General features: G+C 43.3%; 1 protein-coding gene across 3 annotated transcripts in view; it reads left to right on the top strand.

Annotated features, from left to right (window-relative positions):
* The first annotated feature begins 5,354 nt into the window (after positions 1–5,354).
* Positions 5,355–27,604, top strand: part of RARA (retinoic acid receptor alpha) — a 157,714-nt gene continuing 135,464 nt past the window's right edge. Inside the window, exon 1 of one of the 3 annotated variants that reach the window (XM_069751619.1) lies at positions 5,355–5,516. The gene's annotated coding sequence lies outside the window, so the exon portion shown is untranslated. Of the gene's footprint in view, positions 5,521–16,099; positions 16,197–27,604 lie in introns of those variants that run through there. The other 2 variants (XM_069751618.1, XM_069751621.1) reach the window with 2 other exon arrangements.

Below are 27,604 nucleotides of genomic sequence, written 5' to 3'. Positions count from 1 at the left end.
GCTGTGCTCCGTACACCTCATACACACGCGGCAGTGCTCCGTACACCTCGTACACACGACTACGCTCCGTACACCTCGTACACACGCGGCTGTGCTCCGTACATCTCGTACACACACGGCACTACTCCGTACACCTCATACACACGCGGCAGTGCTCCGTACACCTCGTACACACGGCTCCGCTCCGTACACCTCGTACACACGCGGCTGTGCTCCGTACACCTCTTACACACGACTCCGCTCCGTACACCTCGTACACACGCGGCAGTGCTCCGTACACCTCGTACACACGGCTCCGCTCCGTACACCTCGTACACACGCGGCTGTGCTCCGTACACCTCGTACACATGGCTCCGCTCCGTACACCTCGTACACACGCGGCTGTGCTCCGTACACCTCGTACACACGGCTCCGCTCCGTACACCTCGTACACACGCGGCTGTGCTCCGTACACCTCGTACACATGGCTCCGTACACCTCTTACACACGACTCCGCTCCGTACACACGCGGCAGTGCTCCGTACACCTCGTACACACGGCTCCGCTCCGTACACCTCGTACACACGCGGCAGTGCTCCGTACACCTCGTACACACGGCTCCGCTCCGTACACCTCGTACACACGCGGCTGTGCTCCGTACACCTCGTACACATGGCTCCGTACACCTCTTACACACGACTCCGCTCCGTACACCTCGTACACACGTGGCTGTGCTCCGTACACCTCGTACACACGGCTCCGCTCCGTACACCTCGTACACACGCGGCTGTGCTCCGTACACCTCGTACACATGGCTCCGTACACCTCTTACACACGACTCCGCTCCGTACACCTTGTACACATGCGGCTGTGCTCCGTACACCTTGTACACATGACTCCGCTCCGTACACCTCGTACACACGCGGCTGTGCTCTGTACACCTCGTACACACGTGGCTGCGCTCCGTACACCTCGTACACACGCGGCTGTGCTCCGTACACCTCGTACACACGCGGCTGTGCTCTGTACACCTCGTACACACGTGGCTGTGCTCTGTACACCTCGTACACACGCGGCTGTGCTCTGTACACCTCGTACACACGTGGCTGCGCTCCGTACACCTCGTACACACGCGGCTGTGCTCCGTACACCTTGTACACACGCGGCTGTGCTCCGTACACCTTGTACACACGACTCCGCTCCGTACACCTCATACACACGCGGCTCTGCTCCATACACCTCGTACACACGCGGCTGTGCTCCGTACACCTCGTACACACGCGGCTGTGCTCCGTACACCTTGTACACACGACTCCGCTCCGTACACCTCATACACACGCTGCTCTGCTCCGTACACCTCGTACACACGCGGCTGTGCTCCGTACACCTTGTACACACGACTCCGCTCCGTACACCTCATACACACGCTGCTCTGCTCCGTACACCTCGTACACACGCGGTTGCGCTCCGTACACCTCATGCACACGGCTCCGTACACATCGTACACACACGACTCCGCTCCATAGACCTTTCACACGCTGCTCTGATCCATACACCTCGTACACACACGGCTCTGCTACATCCACCCTGTAAACACCTCCTGACCTCACACATACGCTGCCTTACCTTCCTCCGGCGCCATGGCAACCAGCAAAGTCCTGTACACGGAGGTCCTCCTCCCGATCATGTGACCCCTGACTCCTCCCATCCGGTGACCTCATCACAGGTCCTGTGCACAGAGCAGCCATTATGTGGTGTGCTGCTGTGCAGGCCGGGTGCAGGGACTCGGAGCTCTCAGCTGACCGGCTGATACACGCACCTCCCAACCAATGCGGCCCCCTCTCTCTGCCCACCGGGTCCGGGGGGACACAAATGCCGGCGGGCATTCAGACAATTAGTGGAGGGTCAATCTGTGCGGTAGCCCAGGGCCCCCCCAGACCACTGGGCCCTGGGCTACCGCCCATATTGACCCTCTGATAATCCGCCCCTGTACTGAAGCACCTACTTCATGGAGAGTGTTCTGCACTTGGGTGGATGTTGTGAAAGTATTTTGTGATCACCAACCACTGTTGTCTTCCATGGTCGTCAAGGACTTTTTGAGTTCCCAAACTAACTAATGCGCTTTTCTTTGCAAAATGTACCAAGCTGTTGATTTGGCCACTCCTAATATTTTTTCCAGCCTAATGATGGTCTGTTTCTCTTCCTTTGAGACCTCCTTTGACTGCATGTTGGGAGTTCAAAGCAACAGCTTCCAAATTCAAATAACACACCTGGAATCATCTCCAGACCTTTTACCTGCTTAATTGATGATGGATTAATGAGGGAATTGTCCATGTAGCCCATTAAAGAGGTGTTGAGATGATTGTCCAATTACCTTTAGTCCCTTTAAAAAGAAGCAGCAACACATTAAAGAGCTGTAATTCCTAAACCTTCACTCTATTTAGGATTTGAATATCCTCAAATAATTAAAGCTGAAAGTCTGCAGTTTAATACCATATTGATCATATAACTGTATCTGGAATATGTTTTGGTAAAGACCTAAAATGCCAAAACTTGTCCAAATATTTTTGGATCTAACTGTATAATATACCCATAAAATTGAGGTACCGTATTTTGCCACATATTGGCCAATTCACATGTACCTGCCAGACACCAAAAGACCTACAATTAGTAGGACCCTAACCATTTATATTAGACATACCTCTCCAGGAGCAAAAACCTACAAGTTTAAATGGTTAGCCAACATAATTTTTTTATTACAGTGAGTCAGCACATTCCAACAAGGATAAAAACTGTGACTACAAAAGGACTGAACACAATTTTCAATAATTAGTGTGTTCATTTTTTATTGTGGTAAGTATGATTTTAATACAATAACTACATACTGTATGTTACATGCAGATTTTGCTGCGGGATCATTGTAGATTTTGCCCCTACGCATGAGACTTTTTTTGCAAACATTATTCACTTGGGTTGTACTCTATTCCACTGTCGATTTTACCTGCACAAATCCGCTGCTAAAATCAACAGCAAATTTGAATTTAACCTTTGCCTTCTACACTGCTTACCTATGAAAATATTGCTTGATTCATTGTGAAACTGAAGAGGTTCCAAACCTTTATCAAATAGAATGTCTGTATCTTTGAAAATGTTTTCATATACAGAACTCGATATTTCCGCGGAAGTTTGGATGACTGATGCATCCCATGTTAAATATAGAGCAAGACCTCATTTGTGAATGTGAAAGGCGAATCTTCCGTCAGCCCCATAATTCCGCTTGACATCGTGTATACATGTATTGTTTTCATCCTCAGCTTTCTATGATCTTGTGGAGTTCTTACCTCTGAACCATGTCTGGATGGGAAGGGTTTGGCTTCCTGCCAACCTGACCAATTGGCTGATTGGGCCCCTGGGCCTGCCCACATACCTGCCCTGTCTGTGTAACAGGTGAGGATAGGAAGGATCAGAGCAGGTATTATTCTGTGTGCTAGATCTCAAAAGCAGGTTGTCTTAAAGCTATAGTGATACAGAAATAGCACATGGATTTACTAGTCAGATGCAAAAAAAAGAAAGTTATGGATGCAGGAAACTGTTCCTCAAGTCACGTGCCAAAATGTGCAGAGCATAGTGATGGTCCATGGGTATGAGTATAGCCACACAAAGTGCCTAAGGGACCATCGGTACCATATGAGGTCTCCCTATTGTCTCTTCTAGAAGCATTTGACCATCTAATACAGCATGCCCCCATATACCGTGAGGTACAGTCAGGTCTAGTTTTATGGTGGCCAAGACATGGAAGAATTGTCCCCCAAAAGGACGATTCACCGACTAACCTGAAGTGGATCTGCTAGCAGTTATCTGTTGTCTTGTGTTTGACAGTAATGACCTTCTTATTTTGTCCCCTCAGGCCCCGGCCTCCAGGTCTGTTTACCTGCCAGATCTTTGTGGTGTGACTTATTTATTATGAAGTGAACTTCCAGCTTGATGACTTCTACTGTACTTCCAAGAACTTGTTGGGTAGGTAGCATTGAAGGACGGTTGCCGGTGCTCTTGTGTCTGTGGCCTATGATAGAAACGTAAAATATTACTGGCAGAAAAAGACCTCATGGTTCATCTTGTCTTCCCTGATAACATGCACTTTATATGTATGTATGTGCTCAGTAACGTAAATGCTGCATGTTGTCCTAGAGGGTTTTTTTGGGCAGAAAATCCACTGCGTTTAACAGTTCAAGCAAATGTGATTTTTATAAAACTTGTGCGCTAAGTTGTGAATTTCTTTTGCGTGTGTGCACTTTTTCCCTAAGAGCTTTTATGCACAGCCTGAAAAATAGATTTAAAAATGGAATTGTGTTATCAAATGTAAAATCCCAGCACTGAAAAAAACTGCACCAAAAATGCACCAAAGAAAGGCGAAAAGGCAACAGGAAAACAAACAAAAGGGCGAGAGAGCAGATTGTAGTTGTGTATTTGGGTGCAGGTGGGAGAAACGCACGTGTGGCCTACATGTTTATCCCAGGCTTGTCTAAATTTACCTATTGTTCATTTCTCAACCACATCTAGTTGAAATCTGTTCCAAACATCAACTTCTCCCACAATTTCAGGTTGAATTTGCACAAGGTCTATGTTAGACGGTCCCATAAACTGTGAATGGCGGTATGCTGCCCATAAAAATAATCTTTGTCTGGTTCACTTTGTATGGCGCCAACATGTTCCACAGCGGTGTATACAGAATGCCATCACTGTCCCAGTGGCGCTACCCATCATTTCTCTATCGCCTACACATTAGGGTCATTGTCTTAGGAAGCCGATTAACCCGTCTGTATCGCTAGGCGGCTGATAAAAAATAATCCAATTTCTGTGAACGCCAAAATGGTCAGATGTTCCTCCAGCTTTATATAATGGGCTGGAGGGTGAGGGGGGGGGGACAAAATTAATAGAGTCAGTGGGTTGCCATGACTTGGCAAAACAGACTAATGATTACAAAACAAGACAAAGGCCATTAATCACACTGTGCGCCGCTTCTGCCGCCGGTTGAATTCATGTAGAGAATTAGTCGCTATTGAAAGGGTTACTGAGTATTGACTGTTCCATAACAAACACTCAAGGTCTGAAGACATCAATGAGTTAAAGCCATGAGGTAACCCTTGTACCGAAAGGGATGGTGACATTTTCTTTAAGTGTTAATGGCTGTGTGGCCAGCATAGGCTCTGGTGAAGCTTTCCTCTTAACCCTTGCTTTGTCACTGAGCAGGCGGTGTGTTGTGCCCTGCCTGGCAGTGGAAAGGTTAAGCTAGAGGGTGGCAGGTCTAGCTGGTTATGGGGTGGGGAGCTGTGGGAGGTACCGGCAGAGACTGAGGCTGAGCTGTAGGATAAAGTTTCACTATATACCCGCTATGGCTGCAGAGAGAGGAGGCTGACACTACACAGCCAGCAGACACAGCCTGTCTCCACTTTGTCTGGCTCTTTCCTAGGACCCTGCAAAAGGCTGGCACCTCACACTAGTGGGCTGCGGCATACCCTCCAGAAAACAGAACCAAGGCAGGTAATAATGGGTGCTGGCAGCTGTGGTAATGGGTACATGCGGCAGGGGGAGGGGGCGTCCTGATACAGAACTGTGCCATGGGAGGATATTGAAATGGAAGGGGTCCCCCCTATACTATACCATGGGTACAAGGGCATTCCCATGTTTATGGGCATTAATTAGTTCGTGTATCGTACATATTAGTATGTGTCGCTCTACGGTGTATAGTTAGGTGCACTGTTTACAACAATGATGCCTATACTATAATATATGACGTACGCGACTGATGAACTGTGTGCGGAGATCTTCTAGAGTTTGCCGTAAATCACCGCTATATCTATCTATCTATCTATCTATCTATCTATCTATCTCATATCTATCTATCTCATATCTATCTATCTCATATCTATCTATCTCATATCTATCTATCTCATATCTATCTATCTATCTATCTCATATCTATCTATCTATCTATCTATCTATCTATCTATCTATCTATCTATCTCATATCTATCTATCTCATATCTATCTATCTATCTATCTATCTCATATCTATCTATCTATCTTTCCCATATCTATCTATCTATCTATCTATCTATCTATCTATCTATCTATCTATCTATCTATCTATCTATCTATCTATCTCATATCTATCTATCTCATATCTATCTATCTATCTATCTATCTATCTCATATCTATCTATCTATCTATCCCATATCTATCTATCTATCTATCTATCTATCTATCTATCTATCTATCTATCCCATATCTATCTATCTATCTATCTATCTATCTATCTATCTATCTATCTATCTATCTATCTCATATCTATCTATCTATCTATCTCATATCTATCTATCTATCTATCTATCTATCTATCTATCTATCTATCTATCTATCTATCTATCTATCTCATATCTATCTATCTCATATCTATCTATCTATCTATCTATCTCATATCTATCTATCTATCTATCCCATATCTATCTATCTATCTATCTATCTATCTATCTATCTATCTATCTATCCCATATCTATCTATCTATCTATCTATCTATCTATCTATCTATCTATCTATCTATCTATCTCATATCTATCTATCTATCTATCTCATATCTATCTATCTATCTATCTATCTATCTATCTATCTATCTATCTATCTATCTATCTATCTATCTATATCAGACCAGTCATGTACATATCTATAGTTGGATATCTGCAGTATAAATAGCCTCTTCTCTATGGTGCATACATAATTCATACATCCTCCTTACTATACTGTTTACAAATAAGGGATATCAGTGACAAGCATCTTCATTATTGTGAGAAACATTACAGCACACTTATACTAGGCTCCATAGCAATACATGCTCGTACACATGGCACCGTATATATGAGAGAATATGCTGGGATCCTTACGGCGATGACTACATTTGTGAAAATGTGTGTGATGATGATAAACATGATATCACCTACAGTACAATATTAATTCATACCTTACCCTATACTTACATACAAAATAATGGAACATGCAGAAACACATGCAAGATGTACTGACAGGTGTGAAGCTGAACCTCATGGGATTGTGCACACTGGACAATGGTACTCCTTGAGACTGGAGTTTATGGGAGAGTGCAGGAACATGTGAAACTGACTAATGAAAGAACAATACCGAACAAGAGAATATACTGATATAGTCAAAGCTGGATATCAAAGAATATCGTAACACAACAGCTCAAAATAATGATACATGCAAGAATGGACAACACAGAATTAGACAATGTGCATGTATGAAACATTCTCCTCCATAAAAGACTGGACCATATGGGTTTGTATGATATATACCTAGATGCAAGATGTGATAGTGCATGTGTATGAAGTACATCTACATGAAAGACAGTGCTACACCAGATTTGAGAATACTTGTGTATGAAACACATCATCTAGTATATGAGATGTGATGATAATGCATCTGTATGAAGAACATCTACATACAAGACACAACATGAGATGTGATAATGCATGTGTATGAAGTGCATCTACATACAGGATAGGACTACATGAGATGTGATAGTGCATGTGTATGAAACACATCTGCATATAAGATAGTAATATATAAGATGTAATAATGCATGTGTATAATAGTATACATGAGATTTGACAATTCTGTATGAAGAACATCTACATACAAGACAGGACAACATGACGTGATAATGCATGTGTATGAGCTACATCTACATACAAGATGGAACCGCATGAGATGTGATAGTGCATGTGTATGATAGTACTACATGAGATGTGATAGTGCGTATGTATGATAGTACTACATGAGATGTGATAGTGCGTGTGTATCATAGTACTACATGAGATGTGATAGTGCGTGTGTATCATAGTACTACATGAGATGTGATAGTGCGTATGTATCATAGTACTACATGAGATGTGATAGTGCGTGTGTATCATAGTACTACATGAGATGTGATAGTGCGTATGTATGATAGTACTACATGAGATGTGATAGTGCATGTGTATGATAGTACTACATGAGATGTGATAGTGCGTATGTATGATAGTACTACATGAGATGTGATAGTGCGTATGTATGATAGTACTACATGAGATGTGATAGTGCATGTGTATTATAGTACTACATGAGATGTGATAGTGCATGTGTATGATAGTACTACATGAGATGTGATAGTGCATGTGTATGATAGTACTACATGAGATGTGATAGTGCATGTGTATGATAGTACTACATGAGATGTGATAGTGCATGTGTATTATAGTACTACATGAGATGTGATAGTGCATGTGTATGATAGTACTACATGAGATGTGATAGTGCATGTGTATGATAGTACTACATGAGATGTGATAGTGCGTATGTATGATAGTACTACATGAGATGTGATAGTGCATGTGTATGATAGTACTACATGAGATGTGATAGTGCGTATGTATGATAGTACTACATGAGTATCCGGACCCGTCGAAGCACCTGTGTGTGCGAAACGGCCGTCGTCCGAGCTCCTATACCGCACCCTCGTATTTGCCTGATGTCCTGACGGATGTAATTATATTTTTTCTCCAATAAAGACCACAATCTTCACAGTCAATTTGGGGTGAGTGCCGCATATTTTCTTCTTCTCTACTACATATGGATTGCTTGTTGGACATTTGTGCAGAGCACCGGTTTCCTCAGTGATTGTGGCGCCTGTATACACAGCCGTCCGTCTAGAAGTCCTGTTTTTTGGATGCGCTCTACCCTAGTGCCGTTCTACTTTATATTTGTATGTATGATAGTACTACATGAGATGTGATAGTGCATGTGTATGATAGTACTACATGAGATGTGGTAGTGCGTGTGTATGATAGTACTACATGAGATGTGATAATGCGTGTGTATGATAGTACTACATGAGATGTGATAGTGCGTGTGTATGATAGTACTACATGAGATGTGCTAGTGCGTATGTATGATAGTACTACATGAGATGTGATAGTGCATGTGTATGATAGTACTACATGAGATGTGATAGTGCGTATGTATGATAGTACTACATGAGATGTGATAGTGCATGTGTATGATAGTACTACATGAGATGTGATAGTGCATGTGTATGATAGTACTACATGAGATGTGATAGTGCGTGTGTATGATAGTACTACATGAGATGTGATAGTGCGTGTGTATGATAGTACTACATGAGATTTGACAATGTTTCTGTATGAAGAACATCTACGGTACATACAAGACAGGACAACATGGTGTGATAATGCATGTGTATGAACTACATCTACATACAAGATGGAACCGCATGAGATGTGATAACGCATAAGTATGATAGTACTACATGAGATGTGACAATGCATGTGTATGAAGAACATCTACATACACATACATAAGATAATAATAATAATAATAATAATAATCTTTATTTTTTATATAGCGCTAACATATTCCGCAGCGCTTTACAGTTTTGCACACATTATCATCACTGTCTCCGATGGAGCTCACAATCTAGAATCCCTATCAGTATGTCTTTGGAATGTGGGAGGAAACCGGAGTGCCCGGAGGAAACCCACGCAAACACGGAGAGAACATACAAACTCTTTGCAGATTCTACGACAAGTGCATTTGTATGATAGTACTACATGACATGTGATAGCGCATATGATATGTATGATAGTACTACATGAGATGTGATAATGCATGTGTATGATATAACTAGACTGTGGCCCGATTCTAACGCATCGGGTATTCTAGAATATGCATGTCCCCGTAGTATATGGACAATGATGATTCCAGAATTCGCGGCAGACTGTGCCCGTCGCTGATTGGTCGAGGCAACCTTTATGACATCATCGTCGCCATGGCAACCATTATGACATCATCGTCGCTGTGCCCGTTGCTGATTGGTCGAGGCCTGGCGGCCTCGACCAATCAGACGCAGGATGTCTACGTCCTTTATGACATCATCGTCGCTGTGCCCGTTGCTGATTGGTCGAGGCCTGGCGTCCTCGACCAATCAGAGACGCGGGATTTCTACGTCGATGCTGTGCCGGTCTCTGATTGGTCGAGGCCTTGCGGCCTCGACCAATCAGAGAGCAGGGATTTCCAGGACAGACAGACAGACAGACAGACAGACAGACGGAAAAACCCTTAGACAATTATATATATAGATTCTACATATAATCCAGAACAACATGAGATATGACAATGCATGTGTAAAGTGATGTACATGCAAGATTGAACTGTAGGAGATAATACAGTATGGACTGCGTGAGATGACAATGCAAAGTTATAAAATACCTACACATGCCAAAGTGGAATACTTGAGTAGAAACAGTACGTATAAAATACTTATGTATTCTAGACTGGACCACATGGTATTATACATGCAAGATTGGACTAAATGAGAAAACTGTGTATGGGGAGACTCATGCATTCAAAATTGGACTACAGCTGATAATGTATGTATAAATACTCATACAGTAGAGACCAGGCTCAGTGTATGCCAAGCATTGCATAAGTAGTCCTACATGATATGGAATTGCATAATATTGCCATGTCGGTCCTTATTATACAGTCAGAAACCAATGATTTGCCTCGTCTCACTGACAGCAAGACTGGAGTACAAGAAAGTACGCACTATAAAAGTAATTTGTGTCATGCCAGCAGAGCGTTGTATGAGCAACATATTGTCAAATGGAGTCTTGAGCACCAACCTGTCAGAAATTGAATATACTTGTGTATAGTCTGGAGTGTACTGGAGAATAATGGAAAACACGTTATAGTATACTGGTGGATACTTGAAAACACTGTGTACTGTACTGGAGGATGATCATATCAATCACTGTGTATTGTACTGGAGGAGAATGGAAAACAACATATAGTGTACTGGAGGATGGTAATGGAAAGCAATATATACTGCACTTGTGGATGATGGTAAATACTATGTAGTGTACTGGAGGATAATGGGAAAAAAATATAGTGAACTGGAGAATAATGGCAAACACTGTATATGTATATTGGTGGCTAATGGCGAACACTATATAGTGTACTGGAGGATGGTAATGGAAAACACTATTGATCACACACATCAGGATCGATCACAAAGACAAATGCTTTAAAGATTAGCTCAAGAGTGGAACATATTAATGTACACCGTAGTCATCACAGAAGAAGGACATGGTGAAAATGTAGTGATCATACTACATGTCACAATGGACCATGGTGCTTGACGCAGTATTGACCACACATGATGGATCAAAGCAGAGAACTGTAATCCTTACAATTTATGTTTATTATTTTTTTACTGTTTTTTTTTTCACGTAACAGTGGTGGGTAAGGGTCGAGCAAGATGCTCAAAAGGAAGCTGGGGGAATAAAACTGATCACTCGTTTAAAAAACATGTGAAAAACATTAAGCTGTCCATACACATGAGATAATTGTCAGCCAAATGTTTATTCCACATACATAAAACCATCTCTCCTGCCTCCCCCATAGGCAGATAGGAGAAGGCCACTTCCAGACTCTTCTGACAAGGCAACAGCTCATCCTCCCTGAGAAGAAAAGGATAAGCCATTGAAACTCTTGCTGCCCGATCCTTCTCTTTCCCGACATCATTGGTAGGGGGAGAGTTGGGAGGCGCCTATACACTATACACATAAGATTGTCAGCTAGCAGGTTCAGAAGACTTTCATCTAATACGTATTTGGGTTTTTAGTTCCACAGGTGGTTGAACTTCACAAGTACAGTACGGTGCCAAAGTGATATGGAAGTAAGCTTGCTTTAGAAAAAAAAATAAACATGTCTATTAACTAGCAACAAAATGCAAAGTGATCAAAAAAGGGAAATCTAAATCAAATCATATCAAAACAGCATGAAACAAACCTAGGTACATTTGCACACAGTTTATGAAGGAACTCGACAGGGAGGTTGTCCCAAACATCTTGGAGAACCACAGATCTTCTATGGATGTAGGCTTGGGCAAATCCTTCTGTCTAATCCCAGACAGTCTCAATGATATCGAGATCAGGTCTCTGTGTCTCTCCTTGCTCTTCTTTATGCTGAAGTTAGTTCTTAATGTTATTGATTTGTGTTTGGGGTCATTGTCCTGCTGCAGAATACATTTTAAGCCAATCAGATGCCTTCCTGATGGTACTGCATGATGAATAAGTATCTGCCTGTATTTCTCAGCATTGAGGACACTCATTAATCCAGACCAAATGTATCGGCTGCAACGCAGCCCCAATCTTCCAGGGAACCTCCACCATGCTTCACTGTTGCTGACAGACACTCATCATTGTACCGCTCTTTGGCTTTTAGGCAAGCAAACTGTTCGGTTACAGCTAAATATTTCACATTTTGACTCATCAGTTCAGAGCACCCGTTGCCATTTTTCTGCACCCTATTTCCAATGTTTTCATGCATAGTTGGGTGACTAGGCCTTGTTTCCATGATGAAAGTATGTTTTTTTGGCAGCAGTTCTTCGAAGTAGTCTTCATAAAACAGTTGATGGATGAAACTGGTTGGGTTGGTCCCACTGATTGCTACTAGTTATGAACTGATGACACTGCTGAACATCTTTCAATTTTGAAGGGAAGTAAGCATGATGTGCTTTAATTTACAGCACTAAGTTTTCTTGGCCGACCACTGCATCGACAATCCTCAACGTTGCCCATTTTTTGGTGCTTCTTCAAAAGAGCTTGAACAATACATCATGAAACCCCAGTCTGCTTCAAATTCTTTGCCTGGGAGGCACCTTGCTAATGCAATATAACTACCTTGTGTCTTGTTGCTGTGCCCAGTCTTGGTGTATGACATGTGACATGAAATTGATGCTGTTCTTAAGGGCTCATGCAGATGTTCGTGGACTTCGGTCTGATCACAGATCGCAATGCACAGATTGGCCTTGGGAGACCGGTGACTAGTGTGTGCATTGTGGACACGATTGGACCAAAATCCACAGGTAAAGGCAAAGAGTGGTCACACGAAATATTGATTTGATTTTTGATTTTTCTTTTGTGCATTTACTTTACATTTTGTTTATTGATACAAATTAACTATTAAATCTTTTACTTTTGCAAGTATTTTTACTTTGCAGCATTTTTTTTCACATCTGCCTCTTGCACAGTACTGTTTGTCCTGGTATACTTTCCGAGTGTTCCATCTTGGTAGCACCTCAGCTTAGCATTTACAAAGTCTCCTTTGGATGTTTATTTAGCTTTCACATTATTTCGATAGAGCTAATATCTAATTTATGTATTTTTCCAGTGCTGTTTAAAAAGTGGACACTGTACTGTGATCGGTTATTGTGCCGAAAAGAGCACCCAGGTTTTGTAAGATGTTTTGATACATGAAACTCTTTAACTGATTCCTGACGATGATCTGGTTATCAACATCCCAGTAGCCATTAGTCTGTTCCTGTTACTAAACCTACAAAACTGAGCACTCTCTTCATGTGCATTGTGTCCCAAATGTGGAAGTTGTGAGCTCTACATGTTGGTGGTTGCTATGGAAATACTTGACGACATAGTGATATCACAAGTGTACCAGTGTAAGATAGGACCAGAAGATGGAAAAAAAGGATGAACTTGTGGACCTAATTATAGGACAGACGTCTTTAAGTAGCTGCTTCCTATTAACAGTTGTTTTCTCTGTGCGCTAAGTTTTTGGACCTTGGCCACTGTATTTGGGGTGAAATGGGCAAAATTGGCCTGGTTAAGATGGTCACCATAGCATGTTGTGTGCATCTGTTACATAATGTAGATTGACCTAGATGGACTACTTGTTTTTTTTTTTAATCCAATTTTATAGTGAGATGGAGAGTTTCTGATGGTGATGTAGATTTTAAGATTGGAACAAGGCCAGAAAAAATGATTTGTGTTAATGAGAACCAAGTGGTTCTGGACTCTAGGTAGAGTCGGAGAAGATGAATTGAAAATGAGTTTATACTATAAATTCTCAGGAGCACTAAAACAAATGAAAGTTGTGTTGAGATTGGTTGCTATGATCAATAAAGACATTCATAGTTTTCAGCAAAAGAACATTTTTGAATAAATTTGGGAATCGTTTTGTAAAAATATTTAGCAACCAATCAGAACTCAGGTTTCATTTATAAACAGTTCTGGAAAATGAGCACTTTACTATGATTGGTTCCTATCGTCAGCAAAACAGGTTATCTTTTAGATGCTTTTCTTAAATTTGCCCCAGAGTCTTGAAATCTTGTGCTAAAAAAAACCTCTGGTATTTTTTCACCTGTCTATGCCAAGTTCTTTGTGACAGGGACACATACTGCACAGTACAGTCAAAGGTTTATAAAGCGGTATTCCGATCTCAGAAACTTACGGTATATCCTGTAAGTAGGCCATAAAGGTCCTACAGTTGGGGGTCTCACCTGTAGGACCAACACCTCTCGCCGGAACAGCTTTCTCCATCCACTTGGCGGTTTTAGCAAAGATTTTCACAAAGGTGATTGGGAGCATTAAAGTGTGTGAGCTATCTTCTGATCTTGAATAAAGGTGATTTTGGTATCTTTAGGGGTAAATTCCATTAAGTATCTCTTTTTCATTTAATTTTTTTTTTCTCGGTATTGGATATAGTTGGTGAACATTAGTTGACAATTTTTTCATTTTAAAATCCAAATTAAAGCGTAATTGTCTGTTTGTTTTTGGATCTCAAATCATAAATTAATTACCAACAAGTCGATTGTTTGGAGGTAAGCCGACATGGTGAAGGTTATACTTGGGTAATTCTTAAATCTTATAGCATTTCTAAATCTTTATTTATTTGCTCAATAGTATGTGTCTTAGGCTACTTTCACACTTGCGTCGGTACGGGGCCGTCGCCATGCGTCGGCCCGACGTACCGACGCACGTTGTGAATGAAATGAACAACCGGGGGCAGCGGATGCAGTTTTTCAACGCATCTGCTGCCCCATTGTAATGTCCGGGGAGGAGGGGGCGGAGTTTCGGCCGCGCATGTGTGGTTAAAAATGGCAGACTCGACGCACAAAAAAACGTTACATGTAACTTTTTGTGCCGAGGGTCCGCCAAAAACACAACGCATCCGTCGCACGACGGAAGCGACGTGTGGCCATACGTCGCAATGCGTCACTAATGCAAGTCTATGGGGAAAAAAACGCATCCTGCGGGCACATTTGCAGGATGCGTTTTTTCTCCAAAACAACGCATTGCGACGTACGTGTCTTTTAAAAGACGCATGCGTCTTTTAATGCATAGTGGAGACGGGATTTCATGAAATCCCGATCTCCTCCACTATGCTGTAACATCTGGACGCTGCGTTTTTGACGCTGCGGCTCAACGCAGCGTCAAAAACGCAGCGTTTCCTGAGCGTGGAAACATACCCATAGGGAACATGTTAAGCTGAGCAATCATGTGTATGGAGGAGTTGAGAGACCATGTTTGGCTGACACGATCTAAGGTTAAGAAACATGATAAATTGCTCTGCCTCAATTGAACAATCACGTGAGTCACATGGGTTGGGGGTGAGCAGGGACATAGTTCTGACATTTCAATATGATGAGAAAGATTGCAGGTTAGTAAGTGGATGCTGGAAATAATTTGAGGGCTTGCGGGGAGTGGGATTGTTTTGAAAAGGTTTTTCCCCATCATTCTAAATTGCTAAAAAAAGGCTTTTCTTCATCATTACCTTCTTACTCGCATCCTATTGTGTTGCTGATAGTCCATCACTTCTTTCACACATTCTTTATCATTAAGTACATGGTACATGCATAGTACAATGTGTGTCTCTAGTCATTGACCTCTTATTGGCAGCTAGTGGTGAAGCCAAGGAAGACGTTTGAGACTCTTGGTTGGAAATGTCTTGGGTTGACTTTAACTGCTTTACATTTTTATGGTGGTTTATTTCTGATTCTTTTCATTGGGAAGAAGAGAAATAGTTCTAGATCAGCCATCTGCTGGTACTGGTAGTTGTTACGCCATGCATGTTTATGGAATAAGTGAGAGCAGATTAGTGTTGTTTTTCATATGCTTCTTACCATTGATGTGTTATGTGGGCACTAATTATATACTGTAACACAAGGATCTTTGCCCTCATTACAAAGTCCAGGGAGGAGGGTGGAGCTGGGACTGACACGCATTAATTCTGTAAATGAGAGATCTGCTGGACACAGAAGATCTATGCGTTTTTCTCAGTCTGTGTATGGTTCGTATACTTTATGCTGTTTTAGTTATTGAGTTGCCTGTTTTTATGTGGGTAGGTTCTTGGGGTTATGTTTTTTTTTTATACTAGGGTAAGTATCATCTTCTCAGTCTAGCAGGATAATTTCTGCCTTCAGCACAGAATATTCATTTAGGGTATGTGCACACGTCTTTTTGAGGTCTGCGGATTTTTGCGCAGCGGATTTGTGAAAACCGCAGGTAAAAGGCACTGCGTTTTACCTGCGGAATTACTGCGGGTTTATTGAGGATTTTGTGCAGATTCCCCTGCAGTTTTACACCTGCGGATTCCTATTGTGGAGCAGGTATAAACCGCTGCGGAATCCGCACAAAGAATTGACATGCTGCGGAATGTAAACCGCTGCGTTTCCACGCGTTTTTTTCTGCAGCATGTGCACTGCGGATTGCGTTTCCCATAGGTTTACATTGTACTGTAAACGCATGGGAAACTGCTGCGGACCCACAGCTGCGGAAACGCTGCAGATCCGCAGCAAAATCCGCAGCGTGTGAACATAGCCTTACAGTATATTGCACACTTAAGGCTATGTGCACACTTTGCGGATTAGGCTTAGGAATTTTTTGCGCGGATTCTGCCTCTCCTGGCAGAAAACGCACCTGCGGAGTTGTCACGTTTTTTGTGCAGTTCCGCAGCGTTTTTTGGGCGTTTTTGCTGCGGTTTTCTTGAGGATTTGCTGCATTTTTTACCCCTGCGATTTTCTATAATGGAATGGGTTTCTGCACCTCAAAAAACACTGAGGATCCGCAGAGAATCTGCAACGTGTGCACATACCCTTAGACAAATTATACTCGACGAGGGGCAAGAGCAGGATATGTTTCTTTCTTCCTATTGGTTAGAGTGCTGAGCATGACACTATGAGATGTGAGGGCAGCTGGATGCTACAGAATAATGTCAAGCATCACAGAAGTGAGTACCCTCCCATAAAGATGTCACATATGGTATACTAACAATTAAGTTCCAAATTGTAAAATTGTAAAACAAATTGTAATTAATATAGTAGACAATGATTGTGGGCAGCACGGCGGCTCAGTGATTAGTCTAAGTTCACATTTGCGTTGTGCACATGCGGCCCCATGCGGCGCCAATGTTAAAGATAGGGCCGCACGACGCATGCGTTTTTTAAAAGGTCGGCGCCGCACAAAAAATCCAACATGTTGCGTTTGCCGCGCCCAGACAGGTGCGCCCTAACGCCGCATGCGGCGTAAAACGCAACTCAACACATGCACATGCGGCCCCATGCGGCGCCAATGTTAAAGATAGGGCCGCACGCACGCATGCGTTTTGTTGCGGCGGCGACGCTGCGGCGCAAACCGCAAATGTGAACGTACCTTTAGCACTGTTGCTTTGCAGTGCTGGGTTCTGGATTCAGATGCCACCAAGGACAAAATCTGTAAGGAGTTTATATGTTTTTCTAGTATTTTCATAGATTTCTCCAGGTTTTCCAGATTCCTTCCATACTCCAAAGACATACTGATAGGGAATCTAGATTGTGAGCTCCAATCGGGACAGTGATGATGATGTCTAAAGCGCTGTGGAATTAACGGCGCTATATAAGTGAGTAAGGCTACGTTCACATTAGCGTTTCGCTAATGTGCGTCGCTGTTGCGTCGGCGACGCAGCGGCGACGCGCCCCTATGTTTAACATGGGGGACGCGTGCGTTTTTTTGGTAGCGTTTTCTGACATGTGCGTCGTTTTCGACGCTAGCGTCGGACGCAAGAAAATGCAACAAGTTGCATTTTTCGTGCGTCCGATTTTCGTCAAAAAACGACGCACGCGTCGCAAAACGCAGCGTTTTTGCGCGCGTTTTTGGTGCGTCGTGCGTTGCATCGCCGTTGCGTCGACGATGCACCGGCGCGCAACGCTAATGTGAACGTAGCCTAAAAACACTGCTCAAAAAAATAAAGGGAACACTTAGGCTACGTTCACACTAGCGTTGTGCACCGCTGCGTCGGCGACGCAACGCACAATGCACCGAAAAACGCGTGCAAACGCACGCAAAAACACTGCGTTTTTCGACGCGTGCGTCGTTTTTTGACGAAAATCGGACGCAAGAAAAATGCAACTTGTTGCGTTTTCTTGGTCCGACGCTAGCGTAAAAAAAGACGCACGTGTCGGAAAACGCAACAAGCAAAAACGCATGCGTCCCCCATGTTAAACATAGGGGCGCATGACGCGTGCGTCGCCGCTGCGTCGCCCGACGCTAGCGCGACGCACACTAGCCGAACGCTAGTGTGAACGTAGACTTAAAGAACAGAATATAACTCCAAGTACATCAAAATTCTGTGAAATCAAACTGCCACTCAGGAAGCAACAATGACCATCAAAAAAAATTTCCCATGCTCTTGTGCAAATGGAATAGACAACAGATGGAAATTATTGGCAATTATCAAGACACACTCAATAATGGAGTGGTTCTGCAGGTGGGGACCACAGACCACATCTCAGTACCAATGCTTTCTGGCTGATGTTTTGGTCACTTTTGAATGCTGGTTGTGCTTTCACACTCGTGGTTGCATAAGATGGACTCTACAACCCACACAAGTGGCTCAGGTAGTGCAGCTCATCCAGGATGGCACATCAATGCGAGCTGTGGCAAGAAGGTTTGCTGTGTCTGTCAGCGTAGTGTCCAGAGACTGGAGGCGCTACCAGGAGACAGGCCACCTGGAGATGTGGAGGGGGCCATAGGACGGCAACAACCCAGCAGCAGGACCGCTACCTCTGCCTTTGTGCAAGGAGGAGCACTGCCAGAGCCCTACAAAATGACCTCCAGCAGGCCACAAATGTGCATGTGTCTGCCCAAACGGTTAGAAACCGACTCCATGAGGATGGTCTGAGTGCCCGACATCCACATCTGGGGGTTTGGGCTCACAGCCCAACACCGTGCAGGACGCTTGGCATTTGCCACAGAACACCAGAATTGTCAAATTCACCCTGTGCTCTTCACAGATGAAAGCAGGTTCACACTGAGCACATGTGACATACGTGACAGAGTCTGGAGACGCCGTGGAGAGCGATCTGCTGCTAGCAACATCCTTCAGCATGACCGGTTTGGCAGTGGGTCAGTAAAGGGGTGGGGTGGCATTTCTTTGGAGGGCCGCACAGCCCTCCATGTGCTCTCCAGAGGTAGCCTGACTGCCATTTGGTATCTAGATGAGATCCTGAGACCCCTTGTAAAACCATATGCTGGTGCGGTTGGCCCTGGGTTCCTCCTAATGCAGGACCATGCCAGACCTCATGTGGCTGGAGTGTGTCAACAGTTCTTGCAAGATGAAGGCATTGAAGCTATGGACTGGCCCGCCCGTTCCCCAGACCTGAATCCGATTGAACACATCTGGGGCATCATGTCTCGCACCACCCACCAACATCACTTTGCACTGACTGTCCAGGAGTTGGTGGATGCTTTAGTCCAAGTCTGGGAGGAGATCCCTCAGGAGACCTTCTGCCGCCTCATCAGGAGCATGCCCAGGCGTTGTAGGGAGGTCATACAGGCATGTGGAGGCCACACACACAACTGAGCATAATTTCCTTGTCTTGAGGAATTTCCACTGAAGTTTGATCAGTCTGTAACTTCATTTTCCACTTTGATTTTGAGCATCATTCCAACTCCAGACCTCTGTGGGATATTAGTTGTGATTTACGTTGATCATATTATTGTTCTCAACACATTCCACTATGTAATGAATAAAGATTTACAACTGGAATATTTCATTCAGTGATATCTAGGATGTGGAATTTTAGTGTTCCCTATATTTTTTTGAGCAGTGTATATGATATACAGTTAGGGCCAGAAATATTTGGACAGTGACACAAGTTTTGTTATTTTAGCTGTTTACAAAAACATGTTCAGAAATACAATTATATATATAATATGGGCTGAAAGTGCACACTCCCAGCTGCAATATGATAGTTTCCACATCCAAATCGGAGAAAGGGTTTAGGAATCATAGCTCTGTAATGCATAGCGTCCTCTTTTTCAAGGGAGCAAAAGTAATTGGACAATGGACTCTAAGGGCTGCAATTAACTCTGAAGGCGTCTCCCTCGTTAACCTGTAATCAATGAAGTAGTTAAAAGGTCAGGGGTGGATTCCAGGTTTGTGGTTTTGCATTTGGAAGCTGTTGCTGTGAACAGACAACATGCAGTCAAAGGAACTCTCAATTGAGGTGAAGCAGAACATCCTGAGGCTGAAAAAAAAGAAAAAATCCATCAGAGAGATAGCAGACATGCTTGGAGTAGCAAAATCAACAGTTGGGTACATTCTGAGAAAAAAGGAATTGACTGGTGAGCTTTCGAACTCAAAAAGGCCTGGGCGTCCACGGATGACAACAGTGGTGGATGATCGCCGCATACTTAATTTGGTGAAGAAGAACCCGTTCACAACATCAACTGAAGTCCAGAACACTCTCAGTGAAGTAGGTGTATCTGTCTCTAAGTCAACAGTAAAGAGAAGACTCCATGACAGTAAATACAAAGGGTTCACATCTAGATGCAAACCATTCATCAATACCAAAAATAGACAGGCCAGAGTTAAATTTGCAGAAAACTACCTCAAGAAGCCAGCTCAGTTCTGGAAAAGTATTCTATGGACAGATGAGACAAAGATCAACCTGTACCAGAATGATGGGAAGAAAAAAGTTTGGAGAAGAAAGGGAACGGCACATGATCCAAGGCACACCACATCCTCTGTAAAACATGGTGGAGGCAACGTGATGGCATGGGCATGCATGGCTTTCAATGGCACTGGGTCACTTGTGTTTATTGATGACATAAGAGCAGACAAGAGTAGCCGGATGAATTGTGAAGTGTACCGGGATATACTTTCAGCCCAGATTCAGCCAAATGCTGCAAAGTTGATTGGACAGCGCTTCATAGTACAGATGGACAATGACCCCAAGCATACATCCAAAGCTACCCAGGAGTTCATGAGTGCCAAAAAGTGGAACATTCTGCAATGGCCAAGTCAATCTCCAGATCTAAACCCAATTGAGCATGCATTTCACTTGCTGAAATCCAGACTTAAGACGGAAAGACCCACAAACAAGCAAGACCTGAAGGCTGCGGCTGTAAAGGCCTGGCAAAGCATTAAGAAGGAGGAAACCCAGCGTTTGGTGATGTCCATGGGTTCCAGACTTAAGGCAGTGATTGCCTCCAAAGGATTTGCAACAAAATATTGAAAATAAAAATATTTTGTTTGGGTTATGTTTATTTGTCCAATTACTTTTGACCTCCTAAAATGTGGAGTGTTTGTAAAGAAATGTGTACAATTCCTACATTTTCTATCAGATATTTTTGTTCAACCCTTCAAATTAAACGTTACAATCTGCACTTGAATTCTGTTGTAGAGGTTTCATTTCAAATCCAATGTGGTGGCATGCAGAGCCCAACTCGCGAAAATTGTGTCACTGTCCAAATATTTCTGGCCCTAACTGTACATTTCTTCTAATCCAGATTTGAGCAAAATGGACCCAGTGTTGGATTGCCAGTCAAGCACCCCATCAAAAATTTTCAAACTTATAAAATGAAACACACAGGAGAAATATGGGATCTTTCTTCAGTACCTGATGTAAAAGATGTATCCTACTGCAGTCACTGTAGCTCTATAGAGGGCAGGTGAGGTATCAGGTCTCAACTGAAAGACCTGATGACCATGAAAAAACTGGATGATATCGGCAGCATAAGTTCTCAGAACTTCTCTGCTCATCTTCAGGCACTGAATTTGATGCCCACTGTTTGACATCTGACACCTTGCCAGTGGTTCCAATTATGCTAAATGTTATTATGACTCAGTAGATGTATAGATGTAAAGTTTGAAGTTTAGAAGCTCTCGATCAACTAATTGGTTTAATTTTTGGAATGATCTGAGGAAAGCTGGCCTTTCTAATCCGTGTGCTCGCTTACATTATGCCCAGTGTTTGGTCTGTTTATTACAAAGCTTGGCAAAATTACGTCTCTCACAGACAGCAAGGCACAGCAAGTCCCCTGGAAGTGCTTGTCTGTGCTTGAGTACCACTTGTGTATGATACATAATATGGACCTTACATCATGGCTTTTATGACATAGTCTATTTGATATGTGTAATTTTAACAAAAATAGATCTATGTGTGGGCAATACTTTCTACTGATGATACTGTAGATGTTGCTTCTATGCAATGACAGACCATAATAACCAAAACATTTTAAAGTGGACAGGCAGTAAAACCTGAGGCTTAAAGGGAACCTGTCACCTGAATTTGGCGGGATCGGTTTTCGGTCATATGGGCGGAGTTTTCGGGTGTTTGATTCACCCTTTCCTTACCCGCTGGCTGCATGCTGGCCGCAATATTGGATTGAAGTTCATTCTATGTCCTCCGTAGTACATGCCTGCGCAAGGCAAGATTCAGGTGACAGGATCCCTTTAAAGGGATCTTCTGTTGCCACACATTTGTAGGGATTTGATTGCTGACAACTCAGTATACGAATGTACACAGTACATTTTTCTGTGTTTCTGGCAACTGTCAAGTGCATTTCCATAGCACAGACTGGCTAATGATTTAATGGGCAGTAGTTTTGTTCAGTACTATGCTGGCTTTCTATATAGTGGTGTGTTCTTTTTGCTTACTATAACATTGGATTGTGTTCTCTCACACTTTTTGGCACGTTTATTAGTTGTGTAACTATGAAAAGGTATATGTTGTGCAATTTCTTTAGGTCATTGCGGTTTACAGCGTGTCAGACTGTAAAAAAAAGGGATGCCAGTAAGTACTGAAGGATGCAGATGTGTGCCTGGCAATTATTATTTCTCTGCGAATGGCTTGCATGTACAGTGGGGCAAAAAAGTATTTAGTCAGTCAGCAATAATGCAAGTTCCACCACTTAAAAAGATGAGGCGTCTGTAATTTACATCATAGGTAGACCTCAACTATGGGAGACAAACTGAGAAAAAAAAATCCAGAAAATCACATTGTCTGTTTTTTTAACATTTTATTTGCATATTATGGTGGAAAATAAGTATTTGGTCAGAAACAAACAATCAAGATTTCTGGCTCTCACAGACCTGTAACTTCTTCTTTAAGAGTCTCCTCTTTCCTCCACTCATTACCTGTAGTAATGGCACCTGTTTAAACTTGTTATCAGTATAAAAAGACACCTGTGCACACCCTCAAACAGTCTGACTCCAAACTCCACTATGGTGAAGACCAAAGAGCTGTCAAAGGACACCAGAAACAAAATTGTAGCCCTGCACCAGGCTGGGAAGACTGAATCTGCAATAGCCAACCACCTTGGAGTGAAGAAATCAACAGTGGGAGCAATAATTAGAAAATGGAAGACATACAAGACCACTGATAATCTCCCTCGATCTGGGGCTCCACGCAAAATCCCACCCCGTGGGGTCAGAATGATCACAAGAACGGTGAGCAAACATCCCAGAACCACACGGGGGGACCTAGTGAATGAACTGCAGAGAGCTGGGACCAATGTAACAAGGCCTACCATAAGTAACACGCTACGCCACCATGGACTCAGATCCTGCAGTGCCAGACGTGTCCCACTGCTTAAGCCAGTACATGTCCGGGCCCGTCTGAAGTTTGCTAGAGAGCATTTGGATGATCCAGAGGAGTTTTGGGAGAATGTCCTATGGTCTGATGAAACCAAACTGGAACTGTTTGGTAGAAACACAACTTGTCGTGTTTGGAGGAAAAAGAATACTGAGTTGCATCCATCAAACACCATACCAACTGTAAAGCATGGTGGTGGAAACATCATGCTTTGGGGCTGTTTCTCTGCAAAGGGGCAAGGACGACTGATCCGGGTACATGAAAGAATGAATGGGGCCATGTATCGTGAGATTTTGAGTGCAAACCTCCTTCCATCAGCAAGGGCATTGAAGATGAAACGTGGCTGGGTCTTTCAACATGACAATGATCCAAAGCACACCGCCAGGGCAACGAAGGAGTGGCTTCGTAAGAAGCATTTCAAGGTCCTGGAGTGGCCTAGCCAGTCTCCAGATCTCAACCCTATAGAAAACCTTTGGAGGGAGTTGAAAGTCCGTGTTGCCAAGCGAAAAGCCAAAAACATCACTGCTCTAGAGGAGATCTGCATGGAGGAATGGGCCAACATACCAACAACAGTGTGTGGCAACCTTGTGAAGACTTACAGAAAACGTTTGACCTCTGTCATTGCCAACAAAGGATATATTACAAAGTATTGAGATAAAATTTTGTTTCTGACCAAATACTTATTTTCCACCATAATATGCAAATAAAATGTTAAAAAAACAGACAATGTGATTTTCTGGATTTTTTTTCGCAGTTTGTCTCCCATAGTTGAGGTCTACCTATGATGTAAATTACAGACGCCTCTCATCTTTTTAAGTGGTGGAACTTGCACTATTGCTGACTGACTAAATACTTTTTTGCCCCACTGTATATCACAGTGCTGACGTGACAGATACAGGTCTTCTTATGGAGCAATCCTGTGTGTTTGGTTGAACAGTAGACATTTCTGTACATGGCCATTTCACATAATATTGTCTATTATTTTGGTGCTGATTTTAGTTTTAAATTCAAGTCTGGCCCCAATGCATAACCTATGATGACCCGTTGTAATGCTAGTGTCTTCTTCTATCATCCAGATGTATTTAGGCAACAGGGCATTTGTGAGACAATTTTTGTGCTCGATAGGACACTCCTTTTTACCTTTTGAGACTCTTAAAACATAATTTCAGTAATTACATTATCAGCAATGCCCTAATAAACTATTATTAAGATACCCATACGCATGACGATAAAACCAGAAACCATAATTGATAAAGGGAAACCCCATACTTAGACATCAGGCTTATGACTGCACAGTTCAGACGGCTCATGTGACGTACTCTCCACTGACTCATAAGACACTTGTGTCATATACTTCCTTGTATGATCATGGTCAGAGATGCTGACTGGTTTTAGGACTTTCATATTTGGCACCTTGTAGTGTCGTATTTAATGTATGTAACTGTTCCCACTAATATAATGTCCCATTTACTCAAACCCATTGATAAATGCCAATCACTGGTTGTTTACGAGCTGTGGTAGATCGGCTCACTTTACTGCTCATAGAAGTAGACACAGCAACACTAGCCCTTTAAATTTTCCACTGCCACATTGAGGTACAGCATAAACCAGGGCAGGGTTAGCAATATAAATACGGCTTTTCTGGCCTAACAGGAAAACAAAATAAAAACAAATGGGCACAGTCCATGTTGCTGTAGGAATCCACCCGCTCAGGAAACAAACAAAAGTTCAACTTTCCATATCCTTAACCCCTTCGCGACATGCGCCGTACTAGTACTGCGCTGCCGGCACTGCATTAGTGCCAGCAGCAGTACTAGTACGGCGCACCGATCACCGCGGTCTCGCGCTGAGCGCCGCGGTGATCGGGTGCGGGTGTCAACTGTATACGACAGCTGACACCCCGCAGCAATGCCCACGATCGGCGCTATCGCCAATCGCGGGCATTTAACCCCTCTGATGCCGCTGTCAGTAGTGACAGCGGCATAGAGGGGGATCGCGCAGGGACGGGGGCTCCCTGCGCTCTCCCACCGGAGCAACGCAATGAGATCGCGTTGCTCCGGTGACCCGGAAGGAGTCCCCGGATCCAAGATGGCCGCCGGACTCCTTCCGGGTCATGAAGTGACCTGGCTAGCCGGCGCCTGCTGAGAGCAGGCGCTGGAGAGCCAGCTAAGCTGCCTGTCAGATCGTTAATCTGACAGTGTGCTATGCACAGTGTCAGATCAACGATCTGATCTAATACAGAGATGTCCCACCCTGGGACAATGTTAGAAAGTTAAAAAAAAAAAAATAGAATGTGTAAAAAAAAATAAAAAAAAATCCCCCCCCCCAAAAAAAAAAACATTTCCCAATAAATCCATTTATTTATGTAAAAAAAAAAAACAAAACAATAAATGTACACATATTTGGTATCGCCGCGTCCGTAACGACCCGCTCTATAAAACTATCCCACTAGTTAACCCCTTCAGTGAACACCGCAAAAAAAAAAAAAAAAAAAAAACAAGGCAAAAAACAACGCTTTATTATCATACAGGCGAACAAAAAGTGGAATAACACGCGATCAAAACGACGGATATAAATAACCATGGTACCGCTGAAAACGTCATCTTGTCCCGCAAAAAAAAAGCCGCCATACAGCATCATCAGCAGAAAAATAAAAAAGTTATAGCTCTCAGAATAATGCGATGCAAAAACAATTACAGAAGAGGACGTCTTGGAATGAAGATGGGAGGCGCCGCAGCGGACCAGAGACACCCGTTTGACCGGACCAGCAGCGGTACCGCCCCTGGGTGAGTATAATCTAACGTCTTTTTCTCCTCTTTCAGGTAACATCGGGGGCTTATCTACAGCATTATTATTATACATTTTTACATTACAGAATTACAGAATGCTGTAGATAAGCTCCTGATGCCAGTGGGCTTACCTCACCCCGCGATTTTTGGGGTGACAGGTTCCCTTTAAACACAGCTCTGGAGCTGCCATCTCCAGGCACAACCAACCCTGAATGAGCCAGAAGGTTGTGTATTTATCCTCTGGACTCCACACTGGAGATATGGTGAACAGCCTCCCACCCACTTTTCAGCTTTTTTAGCCCTAAATATGGTCAGTTAACTCCTCTCAGCACTTAGTGTGCTGAAGCATTTTTCTACGTTCATATCACTGAAGCTAATAACCTCAGTGATACATATCTTCCCTCCAGCACTTTGTCAGTGACTTTTTCACATATCCCGCCCCCTCTGCCCAAAGCTGGGAGTTTTGGCACCTTTAGTCACCAGACAGGGAAGTCTAGATTGCAACTGTTTTACCGTGCAGTTTCCCAGGCCTGTGTTCCAAATGAAAGTTGACGTCCTGGACCCTAAAAACCATCTAGTCACCCAGGCTTTCTTCCCCTTCCTTTCCCTCATCCATCTTAGGGGCGCATGATCTGACACTAGACTGAACTTCTGGCCTAAGAGGTAGTACCTCAGGGTGTCAGTTGCCCATTTGATTGCCAAGCTTTATTTTTCTACAAATGCATAGTTTTTCTCACAGGATGAGAGTTTCCTATTTAAATACAGGACTGGATGTTCCTCCCTGTTTACTTTGTGAGACAACATGGCTCCTAACCTGACCTCTGAGGCATCTGTCTAGACCACGAATTCCCTACTGAAGTCAGGTGCGATCAAGACCAGCTGCTTACACAGGGCGAGCTTCAACTCTTGGATTGCCATCTCTACTTCAGGAGACCATTTGGCCATCAACGTCTTTGTGCCCTTAAAAAAGTCGGTCAAGGGTGCTGCTATGATGGCGAAATTCAATATAAACCGCTGATAGTATCCCACAATTTCCAGAAACGCTCTGACCA

Source organism: Ranitomeya imitator, chromosome 2, assembly GCF_032444005.1.
Source record: "Ranitomeya imitator isolate aRanImi1 chromosome 2, aRanImi1.pri, whole genome shotgun sequence".
Classification (NCBI taxonomy): Eukaryota; Metazoa; Chordata; class Amphibia; order Anura; family Dendrobatidae; genus Ranitomeya; species Ranitomeya imitator.
The sequence above is the reverse complement of the archived record's forward strand: the minus strand, read 5'-3'. Positions and strand labels throughout refer to the sequence as shown.